The following is an 18,979-nucleotide window of genomic DNA, read 5'->3' on the forward strand; positions in this document are numbered from 1 at the left end:
TGGGTAAATGTATTGTGCTTTTCCAGCACTGCAGCTGCGTGAAGGCCCAGAAGAGTTGTCTCGAGTGACCACGTGTGTCTGTAACTTTGCCACCGCGCCGTTTGGCGCCAAGGTCCCTCGAGTGAGGTGTCCATCACAGTGGGGGAAAGGGCGGGAAGAGGTTGCATAGCCTAGTGTGTGGGGCGGGGCCAAACGGGCAGGGCTTCTGTACGAGTTCACATGCCTCTTGTTTATAAAGGGTCAGAGACCATCAGAGCATCAGATGAGGAGAAATCAGCCTCCTGGTCACTGGAAGTACAGGAGGATTGCGCTCGAGAAACTCGAGGATGCCTAGACCTCCATCACGGATTACAGCTAATTTAGACTGTAGCCTCGACCTTGCTCACTAGGTTCTTGGGCTGATTATAATGCGTTACTGAAGTTTAGCTTCAACCGGGGCACGTGCTGTTTCTTTTGTATATGTAAGTGCTTCCTGTTGAGGTTTAATTTTTGAAACAGGAGCATCGTGCCAAAATGAATCCTGCCTGCATATTTATCCACGAAGATGCCACCATGTTGTGCCATACCTCTACTCAACTGGAGTACTTTCTACTGGGTAGTCAGTAAGTGCTACCTCGTTGGGTAAATGTATGGTGCTTTTCCTACACTACAGCTGCGTAAAGGCCCAGAAGAGAAGTCTTCAGTGATCACCTGTGTCTGTGACTTTGCCACTGCGCTGATAGGCGCCGAGGTACCTCGAGTGAGCTGTCCATCACAGTGGGGGAAAGGGCGGGATAGGTTGCATAGCCTAGTCTGTGTGGGGAGGGGTTAAACTGGCGAGGCTTCTGTGCGAGTTCACATGCCTCTTGTTTATGAAGGGTCAGAGACCGATCAGCTCAGTAAATGATAAGAAAGCAGTCGGTGGTACCTCTTTGGGTGAATGTATTGTGCTTTTCCAGCACTGCAGCTGCGTAAAGGCCCAGAAGAGAAGTCTTCAGTGATCACCTGTGTCTGTGACTTTGCCACTGCGCTGATAGGCGCCGAGGTACCTCGAGTGAGCTGTCCATCACAGTGGGGGAAAGGGTGGGATAGGTTGCATAGCCTAGTCAGTCACTTTGCCACTGCGCTGATAGGCGCCGAGGTACCTGAGTGAGCTGTCCATCACAGTGGGGGAAAGGGCGGGATAGGTTGCATAGCCTAGTCTGTGTGGGGAGGGGTTAAACTGGCGAGGCTTCTGTGCAAGTTCACATGCCTCTTGTTTATGAAGGGTCAGAGACCGATCAGCTCAGTAAATGATAAGAAAGCAGTCGGTGGTACCTCTTTGGGTGAATGTATTGTGCTTTTCCAGCACTGCAGCTGCGTGAAGGCCCAGAAGAGTTGTATTCAGGGATCACCTGTGTCTGTAACGTTGCCACTGCGCCGATAGGCGCCGAGGTACCTCGAGTGAGCTGTCCATCACCGTGGGGTAAAGGGCTGGATAGGTTGCATAGCCTAGTGTGTGTGGGGAGGGGCCAAACTGGCGAGGCTTCTGTGCGTGTTCACTTGCCTCTTGTTTATGAAGGGTCAGAGACTGATCAGCTCAGTAAATGATAAGAAAGCAGTCGGTGGTACCTCTTTGGGTAAATGTATTGTGCTTTTCCAGCACTGCAGCTGTGTGAAGGCCCAGAAGAGTTGTCTCGAGTGACCACGTGTGTCTGTAACTTTGCCACCGCGCCGTTTGGCGCCAAGGTCCCTCGAGTGAGCTGTCCATCACAGTGGGGGAAAGGGCGGGAAGAGGTTGCATAGCCTAGTGTGTGGGGCGGGGCCAAACGGGCGGGGCTTCTGTACGAGTTCACATGCCTCTTGTTTATAAAGGGTCAGAGACCATCAGAGCATCAGATGAGGAGAAATCAGCCTCCTGGTCACTGGAAGTACAGGAGGATTGCGCTCGAGAAACTCGTGGATGCCTAGACCTCCATCACGGATTACAGCTAATTTTAGACTGTAGCCTCGACCTTGCTCACTAGGTTCTTGGGCTGATTATAATGCGTTACTGAAGTTTAGCTTCATCCGGGGCACGTGCTGTTTCTTTTGTATCTGTAAGTGCTTCCTGTTGAGGTTTAATTTTTGAAACAGGAGCATCGTGCCAAAATGAATCCTGCCTGCATATTTATCCACGAAGATGCCACCATGTTGTGCCATACCTCTACTCAACTGGAGTACTTTCTACTCGGTAGTCAGTAAGTGCTACCTCGTTGGGTAAATGTATGGTGCTTTTCCTACACTACAGCTGCGTAAAGGCCCAGAAGAGAAGTCTTCAGTGATCACCTGTGTCTGTGACTTTGCCACTGCGCTGATAGGCGCCGAGGTACCTCGAGTGAGCTGTCCATCACAGTGGGGGAAAGGGCGGGATAGGTTGCATAGCCTAGTCTGTGTGGGGAGGGGTTAAACTGGCGAGGCTTCTGTGCGAGTTCACATGCCTCTTGTTTATGAAGGGTCAGAGACCGATCAGCTCAGTAAATGATAAGAAAGCAGTCGGTGGTACCTCTTTGAGTGAATGTATTGTGCTTTTCCAGCACTGCAGCTGCGTAAAGGCCCAGAAGAGAAGTCTTCAGTGATCCCCTGTGTCTGTGACTTTGCCACTGCGCTGATAGGCGCCGAGGTACCTCGAGTGAGCTGTCCATCACAGTGGGGGAAAGGGCGGGATAGGTTGCATAGCCTAGTGTGTGTGGGGAGGGGCCAAACTGGCGAGGCTTCTGTGCGTGTTCACTTGCCTCTTGTTTATGAAGGGTCAGAGACCGATTAGCGCAGCAAATGAGGAGAAAGCAGTCGGTGGTACCTCTTTGGGTGAATGTATTGTGCTTTTCCAGCACTGCAGCTGCGTAAAGGCCCAGAAGAGTTGTCTCAAGTGACCACGTGTGTCTGTAACTTTGCCACCGCGCCGTTTGGCGCCAAGGTCCCTCGAGTGAGCTGTCCATCACAGTGGGGGAAAGGGCGGGAAGAGGTTGCATAGCCTAGTGTGTGGGGCGGGGCCAAACGGGCCGGGCTTCTGTACGAGTTCACATGCCTCTTGTTTATAAAGGGTCAGAGACCATCAGAGCATCAGATGAGGAGAAATCAGCCTCCTGGTCACTGGAAGTACAGGAGGATTGCGCTCGAGAAACTCGTGGATGCCTAGACCTCCATCACGGATTACAGCTAATTGTAGACTGTAGCCTCGACCTTGCTCACTAGGTTCTTGGGCTGATTATAATGCGTTACTGAAGTTTAGCTTCATCCGGGGCACGTGCTGTTTCTTTTGTATCTGTAAGTGCTTCCTGTTGAGGTTTAATTTTTGAAACAGGAGCATCGTGCCAAATAGAATCCTGCCTGCATATTTATCCACGAAGATGCCACCATGTTGTGCCATACCTCTACTCAACTGGAGTACTTTCTACTGGGTAGTCAGTAAGTGCTACCTCGTTGGGTAAATGTATGGTGCTTTTCCTACACTACAGCTGCGTAAAGGCCCAGAAGAGAAGTCTTCAGTGATCACCTGTGTCTGTGACTTTGCCACTGCGCTGATAGGCGCCGAGGTACCTCGAGTGAGCTGTCCATCACAGTGGGGGAAAGGGCGGGATAGGTTGCATAGCCTAGTCTGTGTGGGGAGGGGTTAAACTGGCGAGGCTTCTGTGCGAGTTCGCATGCCTCTTGTTTATGAAGGGTCAGAGACCGATCAGCTCAGTAAATGATAAGAAAGCAGTCGGTGGTACCTCTTTGGGTGAATGTATTGTGCTTTTCCAGCACTGCAGCTGCGTAAAGGCCCAGAAGAGAAGTCTTCAGTGATCACCTGTGTCTGTGACTTTGCCACTGCGCTGATAGGCGCCGAGGTACCTCGAGTGAGCTGTCCATCACAGTGGGGGAAAGGGCGGGATAGGTTGCATAGCCTAGTCTGTGTGGGGAGGGGTTAAACTGGCGAGGCTTCTGTGCGAGTTCACATGCCTCTTGTTTATGAAGGGTCAGAGACCGATCAGCTCAGTAAATGATAAGAAAGCAGTCGGTGGTACCTCTTTGGGTAAATGTATTGCGCTTTTCCAGCACTGCAGCTGCGTGAAGGCCCAGAAGAGTTGTATTCAGTGATCACCTGTGTCTGTGACTTTGCCACTGCGCCGATATGCGCCGAGGTACCTCGAGGGAGCTGTCCATCAAAGTGGGGTAAAGGGCTGGATAGGTTGCATAGCCTAGTGTGTGTGGGGAGGGGCCAAACTGGCGAGGCTTCTGTGCGTGTTCACTTGCCTCTTGTTTATGAAGGGTCAGAGACTGATCAGCTCAGTAAATGATAAGAAAGCAGTCGGTGGTACCTCTTTGGGTAAATGTATTGTGCTTTTCCAGCACTGCAGCTGTGTGAAGGCCCAGAAGAGTTGTCTCGAGTGACCACGTGTGTCTGTAACTTTGCCACCGCGCCGTTTGGCGCCAAGGTCCCTCGAGTGAGCTGTCCATCACAGTGGGGGAAAGGGCGGGAAGAGGTTGCATAGCCTAGTGTGTGGGGCGGGGCCAAACGGGCGGGGCTTCTGTACGAGTTCACATGCCTCTTGTTTATAAAGGGTCAGAGACCATCAGAGCATCAGATGAGGAGAAATCAGCCTCCTGGTCACTGGAAGTACAGGAGGATTGCGCTCGAGAAACTCGTGGATGCCTAGACCTCCATCACGGATTACAGCTAATTTTAGACTGTAGCCTCGACCTTGCTCACTAGGTTCTTGGGCTGATTATAATGCGTTACTGAAGTTTAGCTTCAACCGGGGCACGTGCTGTTTCTTTTGTATATGTAAGTGCTTCCTGTTGAGGTTTAATTTTTGAAACAGGAGCATCGTGCCAAAATGAATCCTGCCTGCATATTTATCCACGAAGATGCCACCATGTTGTGCCATACCTCTACTCAACTGGAGTACTTTCTACTGGGTAGTCAGTAAGTGCTACCTCGTTGGGTAAATGTATGGTGCTTTTCCTACACTACAGCTGCGTAAAGGCCCAGAAGAGAAGTCTTCAGTGATCACCTGTGTCTGTGACTTTGCCACTGCGCTGATAGGCGCCGAGGTACCTCGAGTGAGCTGTCCATCACAGTGGGGGAAAGGGCGGGATAGGTTGCATAGCCTAGTGTGTGTGGGGAGGGGCCAAACTGGCGAGGCTTCTGTGCGTGTTCACTTGCCTCTTGTTTATGAAGGGTCAGAGACCGATTAGCGCAGCAAATGAGGAGAAAGCAGTCGGTGGTACCTCTTTGGGTGAATGTATTGTGCTTTTCCAGCACTGCAGCTGCGTAAAGGCCCAGAAGAGTTGTCTCGAGTGACCACGTGTGTCTGTAACTTTGCCACCGCGCCGTTTGGCGCCAAGGTCCCTCGAGTGAGCTGTCCATCACAGTGGGGGAAAGGGCGGGAAGAGGTTGCATAGCCTAGTGTGTGGGGCGGGGCCAAACGGGCCGGGCTTCTGTACGAGTTCACATGCCTCTTGTTTATAAAGGGTCAGAGACCATCAGAGCATCAGATGAGGAGAAATCAGCCTCCTGGTCACTGGAAGTACAGGAGGATTGCGCTCGAGAAACTCGTGGATGCCTAGACCTCCATCACGGATTACAGCTAATTGTAGACTGTAGCCTCGACCTTGCTCACTAGGTTCTTGGGCTGATTATAATGCGTTACTGAAGTTTAGCTTCATCCGGGGCACGTGCTGTTTCTTTTGTATCTGTAAGTGCTTCCTGTTGAGGTTTAATTTTTGAAACAGGAGCATCGTGCCAAATAGAATCCTGCCTGCATATTTATCCACGAAGATGCCACCATGTTGTGCCATACCTCTACTCAACTGGAGTACTTTCTACTGGGTAGTCAGTAAGTGCTACCTCGTTGGGTAAATGTATGGTGCTTTTCCTACACTACAGCTGCGTAAAGGCCCAGAAGAGAAGTCTTCAGTGATCACCTGTGTCTGTGACTTTGCCACTGCGCTGATAGGCGCCGAGGTACCTCGAGTGAGCTGTCCATCACAGTGGGGGAAAGGGCGGGATAGGTTGCATAGCCTAGTCTGTGTGGGGAGGGGTTAAACTGGCGAGGCTTCTGTGCGAGTTCACATGCCTCTTGTTTATGAAGGGTCAGAGACCGATCAGCTCAGTAAATGATAAGAAAGCAGTCGGTGGTACCTCTTTGGGTGAATGTATTGTGCTTTTCCAGCACTGCAGCTGCGTAAAGGCCCAGAAGAGAAGTCTTCAGTGATCACCTGTGTCTGTGACTTTGCCACTGCGCTGATAGGCGCCGAGGTACCTCGAGTGAGCTGTCCATCACAGTGGGGGAAAGGGCGGGATAGGTTGCATAGCCTAGTCTGTGTGGGGAGGGGTTAAACTGGCGAGGCTTCTGTGCGAGTTCACATGCCTCTTGTTTATGAAGGGTCAGAGACCGATCAGCTCAGTAAATGATAAGAAAGCAGTCGGTGGTACCTCTTTGGGTAAATGTATTGCGCTTTTCCAGCACTGCAGCTGCGTGAAGGCCCAGAAGAGTTGTATTCAGTGATCACCTGTGTCTGTGACTTTGCCACTGCGCCGATATGCGCCGAGGTACCTCGAGGGAGCTGTCCATCAAAGTGGGGTAAAGGGCTGGATAGGTTGCATAGCCTAGTGTGTGTGGGGAGGGGCCAAATGAGGAGAAAGCAGTCGGTGGTACCTCTTTGGGTGAATGTATTGTGCTTTTCCAGCACTGCAGCTGCGTAAAGGCCCAGAAGAGTTGTCTCGAGTGACCACGTGTGTCTGTAACTTTGCCACCGCGCCGTTTGGCGCCAAGGTCCCTCGAGTGAGCTGTCCATCACAGTGGGGGAAAGGGCGGGAAGAGGTTGCATAGCCTAGTGTGTGGGGCGGGGCCAAACGGGCCGGGCTTCTGTATGAGTTCACATGCCTCTTGTTTATAAAGGGTCAGAGACCATCAGAGCATCAGATGAGGAGAAATCAGCCTCCTGGTCACTGGAAGTACAGGAGGATTGCGCTCGAGAAACTCGTGGATGCCTAGACCTCCATCACGGATTACAGCTAATTGTAGACTGTAGCCTCGACCTTGCTCACTAGGTTCTTGGGCTGATTATAATGCGTTACTGAAGTTTAGCTTCATCCGGGGCACGTGCTGTTTCTTTTGTATCTGTAAGTGCTTCCTGTTGAGGTTTAATTTTTGAAACAGGAGCATCGTGCCAAATAGAATCCTGCCTGCATATTTATCCACGAAGATGCCACCATGTTGTGCCATACCTCTACTCAACTGGAGTACTTTCTACTGGGTAGTCAGTAAGTGCTACCTCGTTGGGTAAATGTATGGTGCTTTTCCTACACTACAGCTGCGTAAAGGCCCAGAAGAGAAGTCTTCAGTGATCACCTGTGTCTGTGACTTTGCCACTGCGCTGATAGGCGCCGAGGTACCTCGAGTGAGCTGTCCATCAAAGTGGGGGAAAGGGCGGGATAGGTTGCATAGCCTAGTCTGTGTGGGGAGGGGTTAAACTGGCGAGGCTTCTGTGCAAGTTCACATGCCTCTTGTTTATGAAGGGTCAGAGACCGATCAGCTCAGTAAATGATAAGAAAGCAGTCGGTGGTACCTCTTTGGGTGAATGTATTGTGCTTTTCCAGCACTGCAGCTGCGTAAAGGCCCAGAAGAGAAGTCTTCAGTGATCACCTGTGTCTGTGACTTTGCCACTGCGCTGATAGGCGCCGAGGTACCTCGAGTGAGCTGTCCATCACAGTGGGGGAAAGGGCGGGATAGGTTGCATAGCCTAGTCAGTGACTTTGCCACTGCGCTGATAGACGCCGAGGTACCTCGAGTGAGCTGTCCATCACAGTGGGGGAAAGGGCGGGATAGGTTGCATAGCCTAGTCTGTGTGGGGAGGGGTTAAACTGGCGAGGCTTCTGTGGGAGTTCACATGCCTCTTGTTTATGAAGGGTCAGAGACCGATCAGCTCAGTAAATGATAAGAAAGCAGTCGGTGGTACCTCTTTGGGTAAATGTATTGTGCTTTTCCAGCACTGCAGCTGCGTGAAGGCCCAGAAGAGAAGTCTTCAGTGATCACCTGTGTCTGTGACTTTCCCACTGCGCTGAAAGGCGCCGAGGTACCTCGAGTGAGCGAGTGAGCTGTCCATCACAGTGGGGGAAAGGGCGGGATAGGTTGCATAGCCTAGTCTGTGTGGGGAGGGGTTAAACTGGCGAGGCTTCTGTGCGAGTTCACATGCCTCTTGTTTATGAAGGGTCAGAGACCGATCAGCTCAGTAAATGATAAGAAAGCAGTCGGTGGTACCTCTTTGGGTAAATGTATTGCGCTTTTCCCGCACTGCAGCTGCGTGAAGGCCCAGAAGAGTTGTATTCAGTGATCACCTGTGTCTGTGACTTTGCCACTGCGCCGATATGCGCCGAGGTACCTCGAGGGAGCTGTCCATCAAAGTGGGGTAAAGGGCTGGATAGGTTGCATAGCCTAGTGTGTGTGGGGAGGGGCCAAACTGGCGAGGCTTCTGTGCGTGTTCACTTGCCTCTTGTTTATGAAGGGTCAGAGACTGATCAGCTCAGTAAATGATAAGAAAGCAGTCGGTGGTACCTCTTTGGGTAAATGTATTGTGCTTTTCCAGCACTGCAGCTGTGTGAAGGCCCAGAAGAGTTGTCTCGAGGCACCACGTGTGTCTGTAACTTTGCCACCGCGCCGTTTGGCGCCAAGGTCCCTCGAGTGAGCTGTCCATCACAGTGGGGGAAAGGGCGGGAAGAGGTTGCATAGCCTAGTGTGTGGGGCGGGGCCAAACGGGCGGGGCTTCTGTACGAGTTCACATGCCTCTTGTTTATAAAGGGTCAGAGACCATCAGAGCATCAGATGAGGAGAAATCAGCCTCCTGGTCACTGGAAGTACAGGAGGATTGCGCTCGAGAAACTCGTGGATGCCTAGACCTCCATCACGGATTACAGCTAATTGTAGACTGTAGCCTCGACCTTGCTCACTAGGTTCTTGGGCTGATTATAATGCGTTACTGAAGTTTAGCTTCATCCGGGGCACGTGCTGTTTCTTTTGTATCTGTAAGTGCTTCCTGTTGAGGTTTAATTTTTGAAACAGGAGCATCGTGCCAAATAGAATCCTGCCTGCATATTTATCCACGAAGATGCCACCATGTTGTGCCATACCTCTACTCAACTGGAGTACTTTCTACTGGGTAGTCAGTAAGTGCTACCTCGTTGGGTAAATGTATGGTGCTTTTCCTACACTACAGCTGCGTAAAGGCCCAGAAGAGAAGTCTTCAGTGATCACCTGTGTCTGTGACTTTGCCACTGCGCTGATAGGCGCCGAGGTACCTCGAGTGAGCTGTCCATCACAGTGGGGGAAAGGGCGGGATAGGTTGCATAGCCTAGTGTGTGTGGGGAGGGGCCAAACTGGCGAGGCTTCTGTGCGTGTTCACTTGCCTCTTGTTTATGAAGGGTCAGAGACCGATTAGCGCAGCAAATGAGGAGAAAGCAGTCGGTGGTACCTCTTTGGGTGAATGTATTGTGCTTTTCCAGCACTGCAGCTGCGTAAAGGCCCAGAAGAGTTGTCTCGAGTGACCACGTGTGTCTGTAACTTTGCCACCGCGCCGTTTGGCGCCAAGGTCCCTCGAGTGAGCTGTCCATCACAGTGGGGGAAAGGGCGGGAAGAGGTTGCATAGCCTAGTGTGTGGGGCGGGGCCAAACGGGCCGGGCTTCTGTATGAGTTCACATGCCTCTTGTTTATAAAGGGTCAGAGACCATCAGAGCATCAGATGAGGAGAAATCAGCCTCCTGGTCACTGGAAGTACAGGAGGATTGCGCTCGAGAAACTCGTGGATGCCTAGACCTCCATCACGGATTACAGCTAATTGTAGACTGTAGCCTCGACCTTGCTCACTAGGTTCTTGGGCTGATTATAATGCGTTACTGAAGTTTAGCTTCATCCGGGGCACGTGCTGTTTCTTTTGTATCTGTAAGTGCTTCCTGTTGAGGTTTAATTTTTGAAACAGGAGCATCGTGCCAAATAGAATCCTGCCTGCATATTTATCCACGAAGATGCCACCATGTTGTGCCATACCTCTACTCAACTGGAGTACTTTCTACTGGGTAGTCAGTAAGTGCTACCTCGTTGGGTAAATGTATGGTGCTTTTCCTACACTACAGCTGCGTAAAGGCCCAGAAGAGAAGTCTTCAGTGATCACCTGTGTCTGTGACTTTGCCACTGCGCTGATAGGCGCCGAGGTACCTCGAGTGAGCTGTCCATCAAAGTGGGGGAAAGGGCGGGATAGGTTGCATAGCCTAGTCTGTGTGGGGAGGGGTTAAACTGGCGAGGCTTCTGTGCGAGTTCACATGCCTCTTGTTTATGAAGGGTCAGAGACCGATCAGCTCAGTAAATGATAAGAAAGCAGTCGGTGGTACCTCTTTGGGTGAATGTATTGTGCTTTTCCAGCACTGCAGCTGCGTAAAGGCCCAGAAGAGAAGTCTTCAGTGATCACCTGTGTCTGTGACTTTGCCACTGCGCTGATAGGCGCCGAGGTACCTCGAGTGAGCTGTCCATCACAGTGGGGGAAAGGGCGGGATAGGTTGCATAGCCTAGTCAGTGACTTTGCCACTGCGCTGATAGACGCCGAGGTACCTCGAGTGAGCTGTCCATCACAGTGGGGGAAAGGGCGGGATAGGTTGCATAGCCTAGTCTGTGTGGGGAGGGGTTAAACTGGCGAGGCTTCTGTGGGAGTTCACATGCCTCTTGTTTATGAAGGGTCAGAGACCGATCAGCTCAGTAAATGATAAGAAAGCAGTCGGTGGTACCTCTTTGGGTAAATGTATTGTGCTTTTCCAGCACTGCAGCTGCGTGAAGGCCCAGAAGAGAAGTCTTCAGTGATCACCTGTGTCTGTGACTTTCCCACTGCGCTGATAGGCGCCGAGGTACCTCGAGTGAGCGAGTGAGCTGTCCATCACAGTGGGGGAAAGGGCGGGATAGGTTGCATAGCCTAGTCTGTGTGGGGAGGGGTTAAACTGGCGAGGCTTCTGTGCGAGTTCACATGCCTCTTGTTTATGAAGGGTCAGAGACCGATCAGCTCAGTAAATGATAAGAAAGCAGTCGGTGGTACCTCTTTGGGTAAATGTATTGCGCTTTTCCCGCACTGCAGCTGCGTGAAGGCCCAGAAGAGTTGTATTCAGTGATCACCTGTGTCTGTGACTTTGCCACTGCGCCGATATGCGCCGAGGTACCTCGAGGGAGCTGTCCATCAAAGTGGGGTAAAGGGCTGGATAGGTTGCATAGCCTAGTGTGTGTGGGGAGGGGCCAAACTGGCGAGGCTTCTGTGCGTGTTCACTTGCCTCTTGTTTATGAAGGGTCAGAGACTGATCAGCTCAGTAAATGATAAGAAAGCAGTCGGTGGTACCTCTTTGGGTAAATGTATTGTGCTCTTCCAGCACTGCAGCTGCGTGAAGGCCCAGAAGAGTTGTCTCGAGTGACCACGTGTGTCTGTAACTTTGCCACCGCGCCGTTTGGCGCCAAGGTCCCTCGAGTGAGCTGTCCATCACAGTGGGGGAAAGGGCGGGAAGAGGTTGCATAGCCTAGTGTGTGGGGCGGGGCCAAACGGGCGGGGCTTCTGTACGAGTTCACATGCCTCTTGTTTATAAAGGGTCAGAGACCATCAGAGCATCAGATGAGGAGAAATCAGCCTCCTGGTCACTGGAAGTACAGGAGGATTGCGCTCGAGAAACTCGTGGATGCCTAGACCTCCATCACGGATTACAGCTAATTGTAGACTGTAGCCTCGACCTTGCTCACTAGGTTCTTGGGCTGATTATAATGCGTTACTGAAGTTTAGCTTCATCCGGGGCACGTGCTGTTTCTTTTGTATCTGTAAGTGCTTCCTGTTGAGGTTTAATTTTTGAAACAGGAGCATCGTGCCAAAATGAATCCTGCCTGCATATTTATCCACGAAGATGCCACCATGTTGTGCCATACCTCTACTCAACTGGAGTACTTTCTACTGGGTAGTCAGTAAGTGCTACCTCGTTGGGTAAATGTATGGTGCTTTTCCTACACTACAGCTGCGTAAAGGCCCAGAAGAGAAGTCTTCAGTGATCACCTGTGTCTGTGACTTTGCCACTGCGCTGATAGGCGCCGAGGTACCTCGAGTGAGCTGTCCATCACAGTGGGGGAAAGGGCGGGATAGGTTGCATAGCCTAGTCTGTGTGGGGAGGGGTTAAACTGGCGAGGCTTCTGTGCGAGTTCACATGCCTCTTGTTTATGAAGGGTCAGAGACCGATCAGCTCAGTAAATGATAAGAAAGCAGTCGGTGGTACCTCTTTGGGTGAATATATTGTGCTTTTCCAGCACTGCAGCTGCGTGAAGGCCCAGAAGAGTTGTATTCAGGGATCACCTGTGTCTGTAACGTTGCCGCTGCGCCGATAGGCGCCGAGGTACCTCGAGTGAGCAGTCCCTCACAGTGGTGGAAAGGGCGGATAGGTTGCATAGCCTAGTGTGTGTGGGGAGGGGCTAAACTGGCGAGGCTTCTGTGCGTGTTCACTTGCCTCTTGTTTATGAAGGGTCAGAGACCGATTAGCGCAGCAAATGAGGAGAAAGCAGTCGGTGGTACCTCTTTGGGTGAATGTATTGTGCTTTTCCAGCACTGCAGCTGCGTAAAGGCCCAGAAGAGTTGTCTCGAGTGACCACGTGTGTCTGTAACTTTGCCACCGCGCCGTTTGGCGCCAAGGTCCCTCGAGTGAGCTGTCCATCACAGTGGGGGAAAGGGCGGGAAGAGGTTGCATAGCCTAGTGTGTGGGGCGGGGCCAAACGGGCCGGGCTTCTGTATGAGTTCACATGCCTCTTGTTTATAAAGGGTCAGAGACCATCAGAGCATCAGATGAGGAGAAATCAGCCTCCTGGTCACTGGAAGTACAGGAGGATTGCGCTCGAGAAACTCGTGGATGCCTAGACCTCCATCACGGATTACAGCTAATTGTAGACTGTAGCCTCGACCTTGCTCACTAGGTTCTTGGGCTGATTATAATGCGTTACTGAAGTTTAGCTTCATCCGGGGCACGTGCTGTTTCTTTTGTATCTGTAAGTGCTTCCTGTTGAGGTTTAATTTTTGAAACAGGAGCATCGTGCCAAATAGAATCCTGCCTGCATATTTATCCACGAAGATGCCACCATGTTGTGCCATACCTCTACTCAACTGGAGTACTTTCTACTGGGTAGTCAGTAAGTGCTACCTCGTTGGGTAAATGTATGGTGCTTTTCCTACACTACAGCTGCGTAAAGGCCCAGAAGAGAAGTCTTCAGTGATCACCTGTGTCTGTGACTTTGCCACTGCGCTGATAGGCGCCGAGGTACCTCGAGTGAGCTGTCCATCAAAGTGGGGGAAAGGGCGGGATAGGTTGCATAGCCTAGTCTGTGTGGGGAGGGGTTAAACTGGCGAGGCTTCTGTGCAAGTTCACATGCCTCTTGTTTATGAAGGGTCAGAGACCGATCAGCTCAGTAAATGATAAGAAAGCAGTCGGTGGTACCTCTTTGGGTGAATGTATTGTGCTTTTCCAGCACTGCAGCTGCGTAAAGGCCCAGAAGAGAAGTCTTCAGTGATCACCTGTGTCTGTGACTTTGCCACTGCGCTGATAGGCGCCGAGGTACCTCGAGTGAGCTGTCCATCACAGTGGGGGAAAGGGCGGGATAGGTTGCATAGCCTAGTCAGTGACTTTGCCACTGCGCTGATAGACGCCGAGGTACCTCGAGTGAGCTGTCCATCACAGTGGGGGAAAGGGCGGGATAGGTTGCATAGCCTAGTCTGTGTGGGGAGGGGTTAAACTGGCGAGGCTTCTGTGGGAGTTCACATGCCTCTTGTTTATGAAGGGTCAGAGACCGATCAGCTCAGTAAATGATAAGAAAGCAGTCGGTGGTACCTCTTTGGGTAAATGTATTGTGCTTTTCCAGCACTGCAGCTGCGTGAAGGCCCAGAAGAGAAGTCTTCAGTGATCACCTGTGTCTGTGACTTTCCCACTGCGCTGATAGGCGCCGAGGTACCTCGAGTGAGCGAGTGAGCTGTCCATCACAGTGGGGGAAAGGGCGGGATAGGTTGCATAGCCTAGTCTGTGTGGGGAGGGGTTAAACTGGCGAGGCTTCTGTGCGAGTTCACATGCCTCTTGTTTATGAAGGGTCAGAGACCGATCAGCTCAGTAAATGATAAGAAAGCAGTCGGTGGTACCTCTTTGGGTAAATGTATTGCGCTTTTCCCGCACTGCAGCTGCGTGAAGGCCCAGAAGAGTTGTATTCAGTGATCACCTGTGTCTGTGACTTTGCCACTGCGCCGATATGCGCCGAGGTACCTCGAGGGAGCTGTCCATCAAAGTGGGGTAAAGGGCTGGATAGGTTGCATAGCCTAGTGTGTGTGGGGAGGGGCCAAACTGGCGAGGCTTCTGTGCGTGTTCACTTGCCTCTTGTTTATGAAGGGTCAGAGACTGATCAGCTCAGTAAATGATAAGAAAGCAGTCGGTGGTACCTCTTTGGGTAAATGTATTGTGCTTTTCCAGCACTGCAGCTGTGTGAAGGCCCAGAAGAGTTGTCTCGAGGCACCACGTGTGTCTGTAACTTTGCCACCGCGCCGTTTGGCGCCAAGGTCCCTCGAGTGAGCTGTCCATCACAGTGGGGGAAAGGGCGGGAAGAGGTTGCATAGCCTAGTGTGTGGGGCGGGGCCAAACGGGCGGGGCTTCTGTACGAGTTCACATGCCTCTTGTTTATAAAGGGTCAGAGACCATCAGAGCATCAGATGAGGAGAAATCAGCCTCCTGGTCACTGGAAGTACAGGAGGATTGCGCTCGAGAAACTCGTGGATGCCTAGACCTCCATCACGGATTACAGCTAATTGTAGACTGTAGCCTCGACCTTGCTCACTAGGTTCTTGGGCTGATTATAATGCGTTACTGAAGTTTAGCTTCATCCGGGGCACGTGCTGTTTCTTTTGTATCTGTAAGTGCTTCCTGTTGAGGTTTAATTTTTGAAACAGGAGCATCGTGCCAAATAGAATCCTGCCTGCATAATTATCCACGAAGATGCCACCATGTTGTGCCATACCTCTACTCAACTGGAGTACTTTCTACTGGGTAGTCAGTAAGTGCTACCTCGTTGGGTAAATGTATGGTGCTTTTCCTACACTACAGCTGCGTAAAGGCCCAGAAGAGAAGTCTTCAGTGATCACCTGTGTCTGTGACTTTGCCACTGCGCTGATAGGCGCCGAGGTACCTCGAGTGAGCTGTCCATCACAGTGGGGGAAAGGGCGGGATAGGTTGCATAGCCTAGTGTGTGTGGGGAGGGGCCAAACTGGCGAGGCTTCTGTGCGTGTTCACTTGCCTCTTGTTTATGAAGGGTCAGAGACCGATTAGCGCAGCAAATGAGGAGAAAGCAGTCGGTGGTACCTCTTTGGGTGAATGTATTGTGCTTTTCCAGCACTGCAGCTGCGTAAAGGCCCAGAAGAGTTGTCTCGAGTGACCACGTGTGTCTGTAACTTTGCCACCGCGCCGTTTGGCGCCAAGGTCCCTCGAGTGAGCTGTCCATCACAGTGGGGGAAAGGGCGGGAAGAGGTTGCATAGCCTAGTGTGTGGGGCGGGGCCAAACGGGCCGGGCTTCTGTATGAGTTCACATGCCTCTTGTTTATAAAGGGTCAGAGACCATCAGAGCATCAGATGAGGAGAAATCAGCCTCCTGGTCACTGGAAGTACAGGAGGATTGCGCTCGAGAAACTCGTGGATGCCTAGACCTCCATCACGGATTACAGCTAATTGTAGACTGTAGCCTCGACCTTGCTCACTAGGTTCTTGGGCTGATTATAATGCGTTACTGAAGTTTAGCTTCATCCGGGGCACGTGCTGTTTCTTTTGTATCTGTAAGTGCTTCCTGTTGAGGTTTAATTTTTGAAACAGGAGCATCGTGCCAAATAGAATCCTGCCTGCATATTTATCCACGAAGATGCCACCATGTTGTGCCATACCTCTACTCAACTGGAGTACTTTCTACTGGGTAGTCAGTAAGTGCTACCTCGTTGGGTAAATGTATGGTGCTTTTCCTACACTACAGCTGCGTAAAGGCCCAGAAGAGAAGTCTTCAGTGATCACCTGTGTCTGTGACTTTGCCACTGCGCTGATAGGCGCCGAGGTACCTCGAGTGAGCTGTCCATCAAAGTGGGGGAAAGGGCGGGATAGGTTGCATAGCCTAGTCTGTGTGGGGAGGGGTTAAACTGGCGAGGCTTCTGTGCGAGTTCACATGCCTCTTGTTTATGAAGGGTCAGAGACCGATCAGCTCAGTAAATGATAAGAAAGCAGTCGGTGGTACCTCTTTGGGTGAATGTATTGTGCTTTTCCAGCACTGCAGCTGCGTAAAGGCCCAGAAGAGAAGTCTTCAGTGATCACCTGTGTCTGTGACTTTGCCACTGCGCTGATAGGCGCCGAGGTACCTCGAGTGAGCTGTCCATCACAGTGGGGGAAAGGGCGGGATAGGTTGCATAGCCTAGTCAGTGACTTTGCCACTGCGCTGATAGACGCCGAGGTACCTCGAGTGAGCTGTCCATCACAGTGGGGGAAAGGGCGGGATAGGTTGCATAGCCTAGTCTGTGTGGGGAGGGGTTAAACTGGCGAGGCTTCTGTGGGAGTTCACATGCCTCTTGTTTATGAAGGGTCAGAGACCGATCAGCTCAGTAAATGATAAGAAAGCAGTCGGTGGTACCTCTTTGGGTAAATGTATTGTGCTTTTCCAGCACTGCAGCTGCGTGAAGGCCCAGAAGAGAAGTCTTCAGTGATCACCTGTGTCTGTGACTTTCCCACTGCGCTGATAGGCGCCGAGGTACCTCGAGTGAGCGAGTGAGCTGTCCATCACAGTGGGGGAAAGGGCGGGATAGGTTGCATAGCCTAGTCTGTGTGGGGAGGGGTTAAACTGGCGAGGCTTCTGTGCGAGTTCACATGCCTCTTGTTTATGAAGGGTCAGAGACCGATCAGCTCAGTAAATGATAAGAAAGCAGTCGGTGGTACCTCTTTGGGTAAATGTATTGCGCTTTTCCCGCACTGCAGCTGCGTGAAGGCCCAGAAGAGTTGTATTCAGTGATCACCTGTGTCTGTGACTTTGCCACTGCGCCGATATGCGCCGAGGTACCTCGAGGGAGCTGTCCATCAAAGTGGGGTAAAGGGCTGGATAGGTTGCATAGCCTAGTGTGTGTGGGGAGGGGCCAAACTGGCGAGGCTTCTGTGCGTGTTCACTTGCCTCTTGTTTATGAAGGGTCAGAGACTGATCAGCTCAGTAAATGATAAGAAAGCAGTCGGTGGTACCTCTTTGGGTAAATGTATTGTGCTCTTCCAGCACTGCAGCTGCGTGAAGGCCCAGAAGAGTTGTCTCGAGTGACCACGTGTGTCTGTAACTTTGCCACCGCGCCGTTTGGCGCCAAGGTCCCTCGAGTGAGCTGTCCATCACAGTGGGGGAAAGGGCGGGAAGAGGTTGCATAGCCTAGTGTGTGGGGCGGGGCCAAACGGGCGGGGCTTCTGTACGAGTTCACATGCCTCTTGTTTATAAAGGGTCAGAGACCATCAGAGCATCAGATGAGGAGAAATCAGCCTCCTGGTCACTGGAAGTACAGGAGGATTGCGCTCGAGAAACTCGTGGATGCCTAGACCTCCATCACGGATTACAGCTAATTGTAGACTGTAGCCTCGACCTTGCTCACTAGGTTCTTGGGCTGATTATAATGCGTTACTGAAGTTTAGCTTCATCCGGGGCACGTGCTGTTTCTTTTGTATCTGTAAGTGCTTCCTGTTGAGGTTTAATTTTTGAAACAGGAGCATCGTGCCAAAATGAATCCTGCCTGCATATTTATCCACGAAGATGCCACCATGTTGTGCCATACCTCTACTCAACTGGAGTACTTTCTACTGGGTAGTCAGTAAGTGCTACCTCGTTGGGTAAATGTATGGTGCTTTTCCTACACTACAGCTGCGTAAAGGCCCAGAAGAGAAGTCTTCAGTGATCACCTGTGTCTGTGACTTTGCCACTGCGCTGATAGGCGCCGAGGTACCTCGAGTGAGCTGTCCATCACAGTGGGGGAAAGGGCGGGATAGGTTGCATAGCCTAGTCTGTGTGGGGAGGGGTTAAACTGGCGAGGCTTCTGTGCGAGTTCACATGCCTCTTGTTTATGAAGGGTCAGAGACCGATCAGCTCAGTAAATGATAAGAAAGCAGTCGGTGGTACCTCTTTGGGTGAATATATTGTGCTTTTCCAGCACTGCAGCTGCGTGAAGGCCCAGAAGAGTTGTATTCAGGGATCACCTGTGTCTGTAACGTTGCCGCTGCGCCGATAGGCGCCGAGGTACCTCGAGTGAGCAGTCCCTCACAGTGGTGGAAAGGGCGGATAGGTTGCATAGCCTAGTGTGTGTGGGGAGGGGCTAAACTGGCGAGGCTTCTGTGCGTGTTCACTTGCCTCTTGTTTATGAAGGGTCAGAGACCGATTAGCGCAGCAAATGAGGAGAAAGCAGTCGGTGGTACCTCTTTGGGTGAATGTATTGTGCTTTTCCAGCACTGCAGCTGCGTAAAGGCCCAGAAGAGTTGTCTCGAGTGACCACGTGTGTCTGTAACTTTGCCACCGCGCCGTTTGGCGCCAAGGTCCCTCGAGTGAGCTGTCCATCACAGTGGGGGAAAGGGCGGGAAGAGGTTGCATAGCCTAGTGTGTGGGGCGGGGCCAAACGGGCGGGGCTTCTGTACGAGTTCACATGCCTCTTGTTTATAAAGGGTCAGAGACCATCAGAGCATCAGATGAGGAGAAATCAGCCTCCTGGTCACTGGAAGTACAGGAGGATTGCGCTCGAGAAACTCGTGGATGCCTAGACCTCCATCACGGATTACAGCTAATTGTAGACTGTAGCCTCGACCTTGCTCACTAGGTTCTTGGGCTGATTATAATGCGTTACTGAAGTTTAGCTTCATCCGGGGCACGTGCTGTTTCTTTTGTATCTGTAAGTGCTTCCTGTTGAGGTTTAATTTTTGAAACAG

Source organism: Lissotriton vulgaris, chromosome 8 (assembly GCF_964263255.1).
Source record: "Lissotriton vulgaris chromosome 8, aLisVul1.2, whole genome shotgun sequence".
NCBI lineage: Eukaryota > Metazoa > Chordata > Amphibia > Caudata > Salamandridae > Lissotriton > Lissotriton vulgaris.